The sequence below is a fragment of the Paroedura picta genome, chromosome 8 (assembly GCF_049243985.1).
Source record: "Paroedura picta isolate Pp20150507F chromosome 8, Ppicta_v3.0, whole genome shotgun sequence".
Classification (NCBI taxonomy): domain Eukaryota; kingdom Metazoa; phylum Chordata; class Lepidosauria; order Squamata; family Gekkonidae; genus Paroedura; species Paroedura picta.
In genome coordinates, this window is record NC_135376.1 from 62,897,106 (window position 1) to 62,912,223 (window position 15,118).

The 15,118-nt window shown below is 37.6% G+C and overlaps 1 protein-coding gene across 4 annotated transcripts in view; it reads left to right on the plus strand.

The window, feature by feature from the left end:
• The window catches only part of PTPRE (protein tyrosine phosphatase receptor type E), a 131,086-nt gene that overhangs the window by 43,117 nt on the left and 72,851 nt on the right, over window positions 1–15,118 (plus strand). For 2 of the 4 annotated variants that reach the window (XM_077350106.1, XM_077350107.1), the window contains one exon: window positions 6,598–6,620. The exons of the other annotated variants lie outside the window; for them this stretch is intronic. The gene's annotated coding sequence lies outside the window, so the exon portion shown is untranslated. The remainder of the gene's footprint in view (window positions 1–6,597; window positions 6,621–15,118) is intronic. 4 annotated transcript variants of the gene reach the window in all.

The window sequence follows — 15,118 nt, forward strand, 5'->3', positions numbered from 1 at the left end:
AGGCGGGCCGCCATTTTCCGAGCGAGTGAAGCAGGCAATGGGGAGCCGCGCTTCGCGCGGCTCCCCATTGTCTGCTTGGGGCAGGATTGACACTCGGAGGGGCCAATCAGGAGCCGCTTCGCGGCTCCTGATTGGCCCCCCCCGAGTTTTTATCCCGGACCGGTCCCGCCCTAACTCCTCCCCACTACCCCTTACTCCTTTATACAGTCCGTGGCGCCCGTGGCGCCACGGGCTGTTTACAGATGCTATTAAATACTGTGAAAACAGGAAAGTTGCATCTGAGTCCTTGAGGATGCCTAAAGGTAGGGCCTTGGATTATTTGCCAATTTATGATGCACTGGAAATATCGAGAAGGCTTTATTAATTAGGCAGGATAGGTTGGGTGACCTCATAAACAGAAGTAATAATGAAATTCAGCATATGGAGTATATAATGACAAACATTTAAAGTGGGAGTAATGATTTTTTTTGCATGTTGGTTCTTCCTTACCATATGGAAACAACAGATGTGGAAAGATCTCAGAACATAGGTTGTTTGTATGATACATATGAGTTGTTAAAGTGATGTATGTTATTGCAAATGTAGATTGCAGATCTGTTAGGAAAAACATCTAGTAGGAACAGAGAAATCATCTTTGCATGGGGCGCAAGTGAATTCACAACATATGTTATTTTGATCAGTCGTGTACAAAGAGAATGAATTCATCTGAAAAAAGAAAATAACTGAAATGTTTACACCAGGAGTTTTGTCAACAGAATAGAAGAGATTACTTTGCCATATTGTGGGAAAACAGAATATATAAAACGGTAATAAAAAAAATGGAACTCCATGATTGCATGGTGGCATTTTTCATCCCCTAGATTTCAGAATGTTGTGGGTTCTAGTGAAATTTCAGTCATAACAATTGGCAGGAAAGTGAGAGGACCCATATGCTGTAGAATTTATGCAATAATCAAACAGGTAGTATTGTGGTTGCTAATCTAGGTGTTGAACTCTTTCAAATTAGTATTGTCTAGTATATTGGTGAGCAGACCAATGAATCTTACGCAAAACATGACATTACTTCAAGAAATGTTTTTTCCCTCCCTTCTACAAAAGTTCCAACCCCCACTCTTGGAATCAAATGGAATCAAATCACTTAAGAGAACTGGGTATTAAACAGTGAACTATAGCATTTTGGCATGGTCTCTAGATTGAGAGATGAATGGAGATCATTTTGTTTATATTTATTTTCTTTTACGATATGGGAGGAAAATGTGATTGTGGTTTGGTACAGAGTAAATGTAAGACGAGGAAAAGCATATAATACCTTTAAAATAAGAGCCTCTTGTGGCGCAGAGTGGTAAGGCAGCTGCCTGAAAGCTTTGCCCATGAGGTTGGGAGTTCGATCCCAGCAACCGGCTCAAGGTTGACTCAGCCTTCCATCCTTCCGAGGTCGGTAAAATGAGTACCCAGCTTGCTGGGGGGTAAACGGTCATGACTGGGGAAGGCACTGGCAAACCACCCCGTATTGAGTCTGCCATGAAAACGCTAGAGGGCGTTACCCCAAGGGTCAGACATGACTCGCTGCTTGCACAGGGGATACCTTTACCTTATCTTTAAAATGGTGGAGGTCTTCTCTTGGGGGAAAGGCACCATTATATTCTTAATGGAACTACAAACCATTTTTATGGCCTTTTAAGTCAAGATATGGCACAATAATTTGCCTTTGGTGCAGCCCATATGGGGGGGTTATTTATTTATTATGTTTTTTTAGCCCACCACTCTCTAGAGACTTGTGGTGGGTTACCATATAAAATCCCCATCAAACATATACATTTTTAAACATATAAATCCCCATAAAACATATTTTAATTTTTATATTGCCCCTCTCGACCAAGTAGTTTTGGGTGGTATACAACAGGGGTAGTCAAACTGCGGCCCTCCAGATGTCCATGGACTACAATTCCCAGAAGCCCCTGCCAGCATTTGCTTCTGGGAATTGTAGTCTTCTGGGAATTGTAGTCCATGGACATCTGGAGGGCCGCAGTTTGACTACCCCTGGTATGCAACAACAGTTACCAATTCATAATTGGGTTTTTCACAGTCAGAGGAATTCAGCAGTGGATTAGGCTGCCTACGGAGGCGATGAATTCCCCCTCACTGTCAGTCTTTAAGTAGCGGCTGGACAGATAATTATCCTGGATGCTTTAGGCTGATCCTTCATGGAGTAGGCAGTTGGACTTATATGGCCCCTTCCTACTCTTTGGACTGGAAGCCTTTTAACCCACCCATTTTGTTTTGAAATGAGGGGGGGGGAAGCAAAACTGACTCATTAAATGGCTTGTATACATTTAAACATAACAGGATAGCTGCAGATATGCACTACCGAGGTGTAAAATTTAAATGGATCAAACAGCTGAACTGAATTGGCCCAAAGTCTGGTAGATGTTTGGGGAATATCACCTGCAAACCATGCCAGATCTTGCCTTAGGAGCTGGTTTGCGTCCATCCCTATCTCCCATTCAAGATTATATTAAACTGTATTATTCATTACATTACATTACAATCACTGTTCCAATATGTTATTCCAAATATGAAATACAATGAAATAAAGTGGATGTTTAAATCTTCTTGGTGAGAATATAGATGTAAGAACTGAATGAGATTAGCATATGTAGTGAGATAAAAACACATATCCCTATTATGTCTTTGGAGGTTTATTGTTCTGAGGATTGTAATAACCTTTAATTCAGCAATTTCCCTTTCCAATCTGTTCCTGAAGTTCCTTTGCAATAAAATACCTACTTCGAGGTCACCCACTGGAAGGTTGGTGTGTTCTCCTACAGGTTCCTCATCTTGTGATTCTTGATGTCATATTTGTGTCCACTGATCATTTGACCTGTTTGCCCTATGTAGAAAATGGAAGAGGATTCTTGGCATTTAATGGTATATGTTACATTTTTCTTTGAAAATTGTATGTATTACCTAGTTATGCTTAAACAGACATGTTCCACAACTGTGGAGGCCCTTATTGCTTGATGACGGCCTTCTGCTTCCCCAATACAGTATAGTGAATAAAGCGAATGACCTGAAGAATATAGGCTATCTACTTGTTTCTTCACTTAAGGCAGTGTTCACTTAAGGCAGTGTTCCCCAACCCCCGGAACCGGGCTGAGGGGAGGAGGCGCCAGTAGGCGCAAACATGCAGGTGCGGCAACTCCACGCTTGCGCATTTGTGCCTACTGGCGTGCCAGCGCCCATGCCTCCCTCTCCCCCCAGTCCCCGGGCCTCCCTCTCCCCCCCGGTCCCCGGCCCAAAAAAGGTTGGGGACCACTGACTTTAGGAACAACCACAGTATCCACAGACATCACTTCTGATTTCCAGTCCCTGCCTCCCAATTTCTTTCAAGGGTTGCAGTCTGGAATCCCTATGGATGTTCTTGCATTTTTCAGAATATGACTCGGCAACCTCTGCATGCACATCCTTCATAGTGATGGTTCATGTGCCAGACTCAGCTTTTTGGAAGCTGCTCTCCATGTATGCTAATGTAAGTGGAAAAGGCATTTTAATGCCAGAGGGCTGCCAGATAAAACACCTTTTTAGTTTCGCAAGGCTATATTCTTTGAATTGGCCCAAATGTGATGATAAATAAATGCTGTCATTGTGTGGGAAACTAAACTGGTTAATAGACAGGAATGCATTGAGCCAAATAATAATAGTACTAAGTGGAGAATTCTTTGTCTGCAGGGACGTTCTGCAGACACTTGACCACGAGGTTAAATGTCACTACTTTTGCTGTATAGCTACTTACTATGCCATAGTGACTCACCGAACATTACCTTTCCAGGAAACATCTGTTAGGAACTAGGAAATTCAGTAATGGTTTCCTTCATTTCTTTGTGTGTGTGTGTATGTGTGTGTAAGAGAGAGTGATTCCCCACTTCAGAATGTGAGGCCTTGGCAGATAATGCACATAAGCCATTTAGGGTTATCCTCTGCAAATAAAAGTTTTGAGTTCACTGATAGGAGTCTCAGTACTGAGACTTTACAACAGCATTTCCTTTTCAGTTCAAATTTTAAGTGATATTTGATTTAGAAAACAACACGCAACTATTTCTGTGTATTAAGTTTTAATCAGCTGTAATTGTATGATTGCACCTAAATGGTTTAGGCCTGCATAATTGTCTGCAAAATTGCTTCTGTAATTGTTTACATTGGCAGTTTACACCTCCAAATTGAAGGTCAGTGATTGAGGGATTTGATAAAGCAGGGGGAGGGGTTATATTGGGAGTTAGGGGAGCATTGTAGGTAATGAGGGCAGCTGTGTCACTGTGTAAAGGAAAAACTAATTAGTTTTATTGAATTTAGTTGGTTAGTGGAAGTATTTGCAGCTTGTTAATCTTCATAATGCAGAATGACTATTAAATCAGTTTTCATTTTCTGGCTTTTGACGTGCAACATAATCAACTGAAATGTTTGAATCCGAAGCTGTACAGTTCATATTCTCCAAGATGAATGAAATCCTGCTAGAATTGAGGACAAAATAAGTAGATAGTTTATTTCATAATCTGAAGCTATGTTAGTATCTGGGTTCATAGCTCATTCTCTGCAGTGCTAAGTGACCTAAATTCTTGTTCTATTTTTTGTTATTGGCTGCCTGCAAGCACATACTGACACAATTTGATTTTTATTTTTAAGAGTAGTTGCTATGTAATATTTTAACTGGAAAAGTGAATGCTTTTCAGAAAATATAGATATTAAAATTCAAACTTATTAAAATTAATCCAGTCGAGTGAACACAGTGCAATGTGGAAACTGATATTTTTGTATTACTCTGTTGTTCGTTGGAAAGGTTCAGAGCTGGACAAAGAGGTCAACAAATCCAAGGGATGTCCGCAAAACAGAAGCAAACCCAAAGAACACAGTCAAATCTCTCATTATCACAGATTCAACCTGAAAATTGCCATTTTTATTTCACTTCTCCCACATGAATCATGTCCTTATTTTATGCCATTTTCTGATTCCTCATGCTAAGAGAATTTTTCACACTGAACATATTTTCAGGGTTTTTGTGTTTTGAACTGCATGTATGTGATGTATAATATAAACAAAAAATATCAAGGTGGTATTAAATACCAACAATGAAAATGATTGGGAAGAGGGTACGTCCACACCTAAAAAACAAAAGAAGAGGGCATATTTGTATATCCCTGCAGTGAATAATAAATACAAACTGAGTTACAGGAAATACAGATATCCAATAAAATTGAGTGTACTGGAGTAACACTGCTGCATTGCTGGAAGAGCTCAACAGCATGCTTGAAAAGTTTGAAGTGAGGGTTTTTTTTTGTCATTTCTGGCCTGAAAATAACTCACACCACTGAGAAGCAGTCAAATGTCCAGAACTACTGGAAGCACATGTTTGAACATGAATTTATGTTTTATGAGGAACTGTGTACTTGAAAAGCTTCTGTACTTCCTTCTGTAAAGTTAACTTTTAGTTCCCTTTCGAACTCTTACTAGGAGACAGTAAATATTAAAATATTAAATTATTAAATTATACCATAAAACAAGCTTTCTCAACCACGGTTTACACAGCTATGCTTCCCAACCATATTCTGCATGATCATGCCACTTCTGGGGTTTTTTGAAGCCTGAAGAATGCTTCAGAAGTTTCTCAGCAGTAAACAAGTTGAGAAAGATTGCTATTAAAAAGATGGTAAATTAGTTCTTGATTTATATTAAAAATGCAAGCGTATCGTATTGTGTCTATTTTAGATGAGAGATGTCATGGAGAAGATAAAAATATGTGGATGAACTGTCTCTGAGAAATATAGTTGCCAGTTGTGAATACAACAAAGTCACCTGCCCAGTTTTCACTGCATATTTTTATTGGTATATTTACTATTAGTAATAATGCTTATTCATTTTTGTCTCATTTGTCTATATTGTTGTTCAATATATACACACACTTCTGACAGAGTTGTGGCTGTTCCTAATCCATGAACGTTGCATAACAGAAATCACAGATTATAATCAAAACCATTGGATTTATTCAGAGATTTTTTAGCATTATTCCCTTGAATGTTAGACCCCCATTCATATCACAAACTATATGCGAAACTCTGTATTATAAAATAGGCTATGTGACATGGACAGGTGCTGGCTGGATATGGTACACATAGGAGTTATCCTCTCCTATGTGTTCTTTTCTACCTGGAATTAAAGGTTAGAACAGGGTTTCAGGTGAAATACCTTCAAATGAATATATTCGTTGGTTATCAGATGTTTTCTTGTACAACAGGGGCACAGTAACCTAAATTTTGTACTTATACTGCTTTTCTCAGAGGGGCTGAAGGAGAAGTTGGGAGGTACCATTTATATCACTTCCTTATTGATACTCCACTCTGGCCTGTATCCATGTTGTACAAGTTCATAGTCTACATTGAGATAACTCTGTGAGCATCCCTTACAAAAATATCTCACTTAAGTGATTATATTGGAGATAACGACTAGCATGTAAAATTCAGCAGATATATATAATCATTGTTGCGTGATATTTTTTAAAGTGCTGCTAAAATTTTAATACTTTTTTTCTCTTTTTTTCCCTTATAGCCTATAGCATCTTCTGTCACTAGGTGAGTACACTGTGTAATGTAACTGTTAGTTATCTTGCCAATTTTAGAAAATTCTGTTTGTTTTTAAAGAAGCCTCTGGTGAAGTTAATGGATTTAGTATTGCATTTAGTATTGCAATTATATATTTTAGTTTGTAAGTCAGAATGTGTTACACTTCACTTCAGGTGTGAATACTTAGAATATTTTCATTTGTGTATAATCTTGAAAAGAAGATGTTGGCTTGTCTTCAGAACATGGTTTACATCCTTTTGTAAATACAGTGTCAAATAATCATCCTGGATTAAAGCTGTTTTGTAAACTTGGCTGCTGGTGTAAAAACTTGTGGAGCTGTGCTACTTTTACTATAATTACATTTACTGTATAAATTTCTCAAGTAAAGAATAGATAGAATACAATTTTGAAAGCGTATCTGCCTTGGTATTTCAGATAGTACCTAGTCTTCTTAAGAGCAAGTTTACCTTAAAAGGAATGTATGCAAAGGATTCCCCCCCTTGGTGATGAACAAGTTACTGAAGTAATAAATTGTGTTTAAGAATCAATATGCTAAAGCTATAATTTGACTTAGTTATTTTAAACCAATGTTCTGTATATATTTTCACCTCAGTAATACTTGCTCAGATCCATAGACTTAACAGCACTTTGTTTGTAACAAAGCAGAAACATTATATATAGTACAGGAATTTAATTTCCTGATTAAGCTATTAGAGAGAGCGTAGAGGAGGTCACTTTTGCTGTATTTCCTAATAGATACACAGTACAGGGTTAGTGGGAATGAGTGGTGTGCTGTTTCTGAGGTAGAGAAAAAAATTAAATTGAAAATTACAAACACACACGTAGTAACATGGGATACAGAAGATATTTATCTAATATTCTCTCTATATATTATATAAATCATTAAGCATTGAGTGAAAGCATTTATTTCAAAACAAAAATGTAAATCTCCAGGAATTTCACAACCTAGAATTGTTAGCCTTATGTTTAGTCCATCAACCAAGACAATGTACTAGGAGTTTGGGCACCAAACTTGGATGGCAGGTAGGAGTGATACAATAGATAGTTCTCTTATTTTCTAGGCAATGCTGTGGGCTTCCCCCAGCACAGCAGATTAAAATGTAGAAATTTTATTTCTATTAAAAGGATAGTAGCCTCAGGAAACTCAAGCTTCATGGAAAAAATTGTTCCTAGTCTGAGGAAGGGATTTATGTAGTGGTAATTTCTTAAGCATAGAACAGAATCATTGTTTCCTATTCCAGTAACTTGATGAAACCTTTCCACTGTTAAATGGAGCAGCCATTTCTTAGACCATCCCATGACTCTGAGTTTTTGGCTGTGTATCACATGGTAAAAACCACTTGTACACTGTTCAGAAGTCAAGGTTTCCATTTAGCAGAGTATGACTGTGGGGAAGGAAATGTAGGCAGTATGTCCGGCTGTTAAAAGGAAGGTGCTGCTGCCAGGATTTCTTGAAACAAGGATTTGCTGGTGAAGAGTGGAGTTACCGTCGTTTGATTAGAGTTACTTCCATTTGATTAGAAAAAATGGATCTCATGCCACTCTACTGGTTGTTCTGTGGTTCAGTTCTGAATGGAAAAGAGGTAAAGGACCATATTGTTTTGATTATTTAAATATAGAGTGTAAGGTAAAAACTTAGTGTTTGTGTATATGACTAAATTAATGACGTTTCAGTGTTAAATAATGACTACTTTTTCTATGATTGTGTTTTGTGTAATTATTTGTAGGAAAGTATATACAATTCCAAGAGTATAAATAAAATTAAACTCTTTGTTGGACTGAATTTTTCCAGTTTTACAGTTGAAATGATAATATGCATACTTACTAGGGAAATAAGCTTGGCTGATACAATTATTGCTTTCTTCCTAGTAAAATTGCTTAAAATTTGGTAGGTTTATACTATTAAAAGCTGAGGAATTGTAAGGGCAAACTGAAATAAGTATGTTAATCATTCAATTTACAGGCTGTTCAAACAAGCATGCATGGGGTGGGTGAGAGAATGATGTTTTTGTATGCTACCCTGTCCCCCTAAGTTCTTCCATACGTTTAATTTAATTTCTGAATACAGGCACCATCTTGGCAGCCAACAAGTGCTTTAGAAAGTGGGCAGAGCCAGATGGCCAGTGGAAATCTGTCTGTGTGAATTTTAAAAAAATATGCAAGAATGTGTGTACAAGAAAACTTTTTTTAAAGCAATATTTTTTATTTTTAGAGGCATTCTGTTAAATAGAGCTTCTGCCTGAAATGTTTGGCTCCATTTCTTTTGGTAGCCATTTTATGACTGCACCCACCAAACTGTGTCAGAATTCCAAAGGTGCCTCAGCAGGCTTAAAAATGTTGGGGACACCTGTCAACAACAGCAGCACCTTTAGTGGCATGCAGGGGACCCCTGTCATAAAGCAAGTAAGCATATCCCTTTTGATCCAGAATTCCTTGTACATAGTTACAGGCTTTGCACCTGCTATTGCATGTGAGGAGCATTTTTAGCATGATTGAATATATGTGGTATGAATCCTTGTCTGCTAGATTATCAAGGCTAACATTTGTTTGGTGTGAAGGGATATTGTGAAGGAACACAGTGATTGCGACAGTTTCTTGCCCTTCCTTTGTGTCTTCAGAATGAGGGTCAACACAGATGTGATGCTAAGAAATCTATAATCATATTAATCCTTCCATTCTTTTATGGCTGCACCAGTCACCTTTGGGTCACATTGTCAATGCCATTAGAAGGGGGGGGGGGAAACACAAGTTAAAAAAGGGTGTCTATCTTTTTTCTACCTCTCTAGGTTAATAGTATAGCTGCTTAGATAGCCAGATTAGCTTGTTCTCATCCAGGGCTTTGGATATGAGGGTTGGTCATAGTTGATACTGGATGGGAGACTACCAGGGAAGGCTCTGCATATGAATGTTCATGTCTTGGCTGGAAACTCCCATGAAGAAGAAGAATTGGTTCTTATATGCCACTTCTCTACCAGGAGTCTCAAAGCGGCTTACAATTGCCTTCCTTTTCATCTCCCCACAACAGACACCCTGTGAGGTAGGTGAGGCTGAGAGAGCACTGATATTACTGCTCAGTCAGAACAGCTTTCTTAGTGCTGTGGTGAGTTCAAGGTTACCCAGCTTGTTGCATGTGAGGGAGTGCAGAAACAAACATGGCTTCCCATGTTCTGTGTTCCTAACCACTCATTATATTCTGTAAAACTTCCAGGGAGCTCAAATTCTACTGAAGGCATACATTATTTTCTTGATTCTGGTGCACAACCATTATTGCTGTATGATTTCCCCTGAGTAAAAACAACTTGGAATCCTATGTACTTACGTTTTACTGGTTTATCCATCTATAATTTGGCTGTGGCTATTCATATTTTTTTTGAAACTGGTATATGTGATGTGATGCATGTATGTCTGCTGTTGTTGTTTTCTCTTTGCTATGTTAATGTCTTAGGGGAATATTTTTATACCCTTACTCCTCCAATTGACAGACTTACAGTTTAATTCTAAGTAGAATTATCTGATTCTAAGCTCATTGATTTCAGGGGATTTAGAAGGGTATAACTGTTTCAGATCACACTGTTACTCCTGTTACTTTCTTAAATATATAGAAATACCTATATACATAATTATTAAAATGCTCCCTTTTTCAGGGAGTATAGATAAATTTAAAAATAATCCAGATAAAACAGAATCGATGGTTGCTGAAACTATTACTAGGCAACATGTCTGCTTTGGTTATAATTACCTCCTCCCCCAAATCAGGTATAGTCTGAGAGTATTCCTGCTTCTGGCATTATTCCTGGGCTGTTGAGTATGTAGTGTGCATTAAGACATGGTGTTCCTTTTATCAGCTTCAGTTGATTTACAAACTGCACCACCTACAGAAAGAGAAAGGATTAGCTACTGTCAGGTATCCAGAATGCATTACTGCAATGGTATGTGAAGTTGATCTTTAAACTTCATCTTGTGCTGAATGCAGCTTGTTTGCTCTAATTGTTAAGTGAGTTGTTCTGTTGATAGTTTTGATTTTGAAACTTTTATATATATATTGTTTCCAACCATCTGGGGCGTGGAGTTTTCCAGAATTACAAATGATTTCCAGAATACAGATATCAATTTATCTGGAGGGAATGGCAACTTCAGATTGTGGAGTCTTTTTTGCTGAGCTGCCTCCTTTCCCTAAATTCCATGCTTCCCAGACTCACAGTTCTCCAGAAATTTCATAACCTAGACTTACCAGCTTTAGCTATACTGGGTTTTAGTCGGGTTCTGGGCCACATTTCAAGGAGCTTATTTTAAAAGCCTTAAATGACTTGGGTCATCACTATTTCAGGGATAGACTCCTATATGAATCTCTTGGATTTTTGATTTCTTTCAATGAGTCCTTCATGTTCCATTTTTATAGTGGAAATTAATTTGACTCCTTCCCTATAGTCTTTTGAAATCTGATTTAAAGCTTCTCCCCCTTCAGTGGCAGAGGTTAGCACACTTACATTTTCATCACTTGTTGCACTTATGTCAAATAATTTAGTGCTCCAAAAACTTGTAAACTTCTTCCATTTTTCCCTTGACACTTACATGTCCTCCCAGAGTAGTTAGTCTTTGTTACTTCCAATTGTTGTTCTCTTCAAAACCTCAGTTGTGAACACATTTGTTGAAAATTCTGATTGATTTCAGAAGAACATTTTGGGTATCTTAGCAAAACACATATGCAGTGATATGGTTTATTATCTCGAAATGTTACCCTTGTCTTTTCTAATCTTAATTGCCTCTCTGTGGCTCCAATTGAAATTGGAGGTTTCTTGCACTTAGCTCAATAAAACAGCTCATATTGATTGTATAGTATAAGCAATAAAACAAATTGTGGTGGTGTTGACTATAATGACACTGTTAACAATCTTTGTGTGTGTTATTTTCCTTTAAACCTGCCTAGATGCTTCTGCAGATAAGATAACTCTAGTCTTGCTGTGAACAAAACTATTGAAAGATATGATCCATTTAATAATCTGTTGTAGAGAATCATTGTTTCAGAGAAACATCTGTTTCAAAAACTCATATTCATAGCCAGTGTGTGTTCTGCAATTAACTAAAATGAGAACTAGGACAAGCTTGCCAAAAGCTATATTTCAAAAGAATATAAATGAAGTGTAAAAAAGTTTTTAGGCAGTTCAAAAATAGCTGCAATGGCCAGAAAGATAAGGTTAGAATTGCAAATGTATAATATTTCACTATTATTACTACTTGCTTTCATTTTAAGTATTTTGAGTTACATTAAAATCTGGAATTTATCAAGTTCTTTATTGTTAAAATGTAAAATAAATTACCAGAACTAATTAATGCAAAATTGCTATGAACTTTGAACAAACTATAACATATCACAAACTTGCCACTTAATTTATCACAGCAGGAATTAAAAATATAACTGTGCAATTTGCTCCTTCTAAATGTATTTTAACAGAGTAGACTTGCATTTTTGGTTGTCAGGTTGGTGGTTAATATAGTTAGGCCTTAAGTTCCCAAGAATAAAAATCTTATTTCTTATCTCCTCAGATCCAGATAAACTATATCCTTTTAATATTTAACACCAACCAAGAACAATAGAAAATATAGAACTAGATACAGGAGAACTATCTTCATTCTTATTCTATATTAATTCAAATTTACAGTTTTGAGGCCTTTTCTACCAGCATTCAGTTGGGTAGGGGAATTTATTCTCCCCAGAGCATTAGCATATTGGTTCTCTTTGTGGACTTTGCCTTGACACTAGCTGTTGTCTGAATGCTGTGACCTAGCTCGCTCCAAAGGTAGGAGAGGAACATATTAATCTTCCAGGTCATTGCTGATCTAAGAATGGCAGTCCTCAAACAGACAGTTTACGCACTGGAGGTTTCATGCTGGGCTGCAGGCTGGAGTCTTAGTTGTGGCAGGTTGCCCTACCTCTTCCTGCACCCACATGAGGGAGCATTTGGCCTGGTGCACCTAATTCACCTCCAATTTGTGTTCCTGGTTGGGAGCTGGGGCAGTGAAGTTCCCAGTGCGTAAACAGTCACAGAGAAGCTTCAAGAAGAGATTCAAAAGGGAAATTTCTGAATGTGAGTTGATTCACAGAATCAGAACAATGGCCTCCCAGGGTTAAACATAGTATTCTTCTCTCACTACAGATGCTAATTTTCTGCCTCCAAGCATTTTCTGTTTGCTTGAATCTACCTGATTACAATTTTCCACACATTAGATAATGCACTTTCAATGCACTTTAGAAGTAGATTTTCCACAGGAGAATCCAGTTGCTAAAAGCACATCAAAAATACATTATCCAATGTGTGTAGAATACATTTGTTGATGTACCCCTCCTACCTTCTGACTTGGATGTAGGGACTCCGAACTCCATTTCAACTTGTATCTGATGGAGCATTGATTTTTGAAAGTTTAACACACACACACCGTTCTCTAAGGTGTTACTAGACTTAAATCTAACTGTTTCTTTTAACTATATGATTGATGCTGACAAGGTTGATCTCACCAAGCATCCTTTGCAACCTGGTGTGCTGAGCATGTTTTGTGGACTAGGGCTTTGAAAGTTAGGAGTAACTGTGCTTTGGACCACTTCAGTATTGTCAAAATTGTGGCCTGTTCCTACATTCAAGTGATTCCTTTAATGTCAATGAAATATAAGGTATGAAATGGCACACTTAGCAAGACACTTGAAAGAGAAACTGCTTTAGTGCAGCAAGAGCATTATCCATAATCAATATGTCTTTTATGTGGAATCTCATCTATGAAAAGATCTAAGTGGTTTGGATTAACTAATCAAAGAATTCACCTTGTGTTGTTTTTCATATACCTGTGTAAGGAGACTTCAGTTCACAACATATTTTTAGCAGACTTGTTTCTGATATCTTTTCTGTTTGAGTTTATAATAAGTGTAAACTGATATCCTGAACTGATGCTAATCTCAAATAATGTTTTAATTCTTATCTTGTATAAATATATTTGTCATACAGTATCACAGTGGTTCAGTTTATTTATTCCTATGAGTACACTAACTCAACAAAAGTCGTGTTGCAATACAAGGGAACTGATTAATACCATACATATGTATTTATTTTAAAGATTTATAAGTGTGTCTTTTGATCTCATGATCTCCAAGGTGATTTATACTGAACAGATTAAAGCACTATAAAACAAAAATCCAATACAGTGTTCTAAGTGGCTTGCAACTGACTTGTCCCAGGAAATTTAACAAATATTTATGTTTTTGTTTTCTAGTCTCAGCACCCATATGTCCATGCAAGTTAGCTGTGTTTTTGTGATCCATTGCAAGACTTTTTAAATCTAGAGAGAAAGACCAGAGGCATTGAAATTAGACTCCAAGATGTATGTTGATCCAACCATTACTCAAGAACAAGTGAATCCAATTTGAAAATCCTAGCCTGAAAGCAGGGTAAACTTAAACAGGTTATGCATGTTTGGATAATCTAGATAGTTTCAGAATGCAAATATAAAACAAATAAGAAATGCAACTTTAAAATATTGTCCATCATGAAGAAGCTTCAGCTCACGGGTACGGCTTGCCCATGTTCTTACTCAAGCACCATGGAGAGCTCATATCACCCTGATCCTTTAGCAGCAGCACTGGCTACCCATTCAATATCCTGTCAGGTTTAAGGTACTGATACTCACCTTCAAAGCCACCTTCAAGGTCAGAGTCCTGCATACTTCAAGGATTGTCAGCTCACTTATACTTCTCAAAGAGCAACATGCTCTACTTATTCCAACAACCTGGTGAATCCTGGCCCCAAAGAGATGTATCTGGCTCCAGTCAGAGTCAGAGCCTTCTCATCCATAGCCTCCAATGAAATCAAGGCCCTTTCAGAACTTAAACAGTTCTACAGGGCCTGTAAAGTGAAGGATTTCAGATGAGGCCAGTGATGGGGACCCCTGCTATCTGGTCCCTTTGCCAGGCAAACTTGACACCCAGTATGTTCCTAATTGTTACTCTTATCTTCTTCAGTAGTTATGAGCACCCATATGTTGTGCTGTTAAGATTGCGTATTTATTTTTTCTTGTTCAGTGTACCTTTGCCATTCCCCTCTGGTTCTGTGTTCATCATCCTGAGACTTCACAGTAATGGGCAGTATATAAATTATAACTGTGTCTGCTAGTGTTCCTAGCTGTCAGGTCTGCTAGTGTTCCTTGCCTATTATAGAAGAAAAAAATCTAATTATGCATTAAAGAACTATAGTTAAGCTTCCTGGACTTGTAGTATTCATTTCTTAGCAATACATCTTTCTTAAAAGTTCACGTGAATCAAGAACCCAAACATATTAGTATTTGTGGAGAACTTGGTAGTTCTTCTGTTCAGAGAACTTTGTGGAGCCAAATGCACCTTCTGTTGTTGCCTGAAATTAGAATGGGATTGATATTTGTATCCTGAATTCTCAAATAAGTCCAAAAGTATAGTTTACATTTTTTGTTCTAAATTATATTTTTCC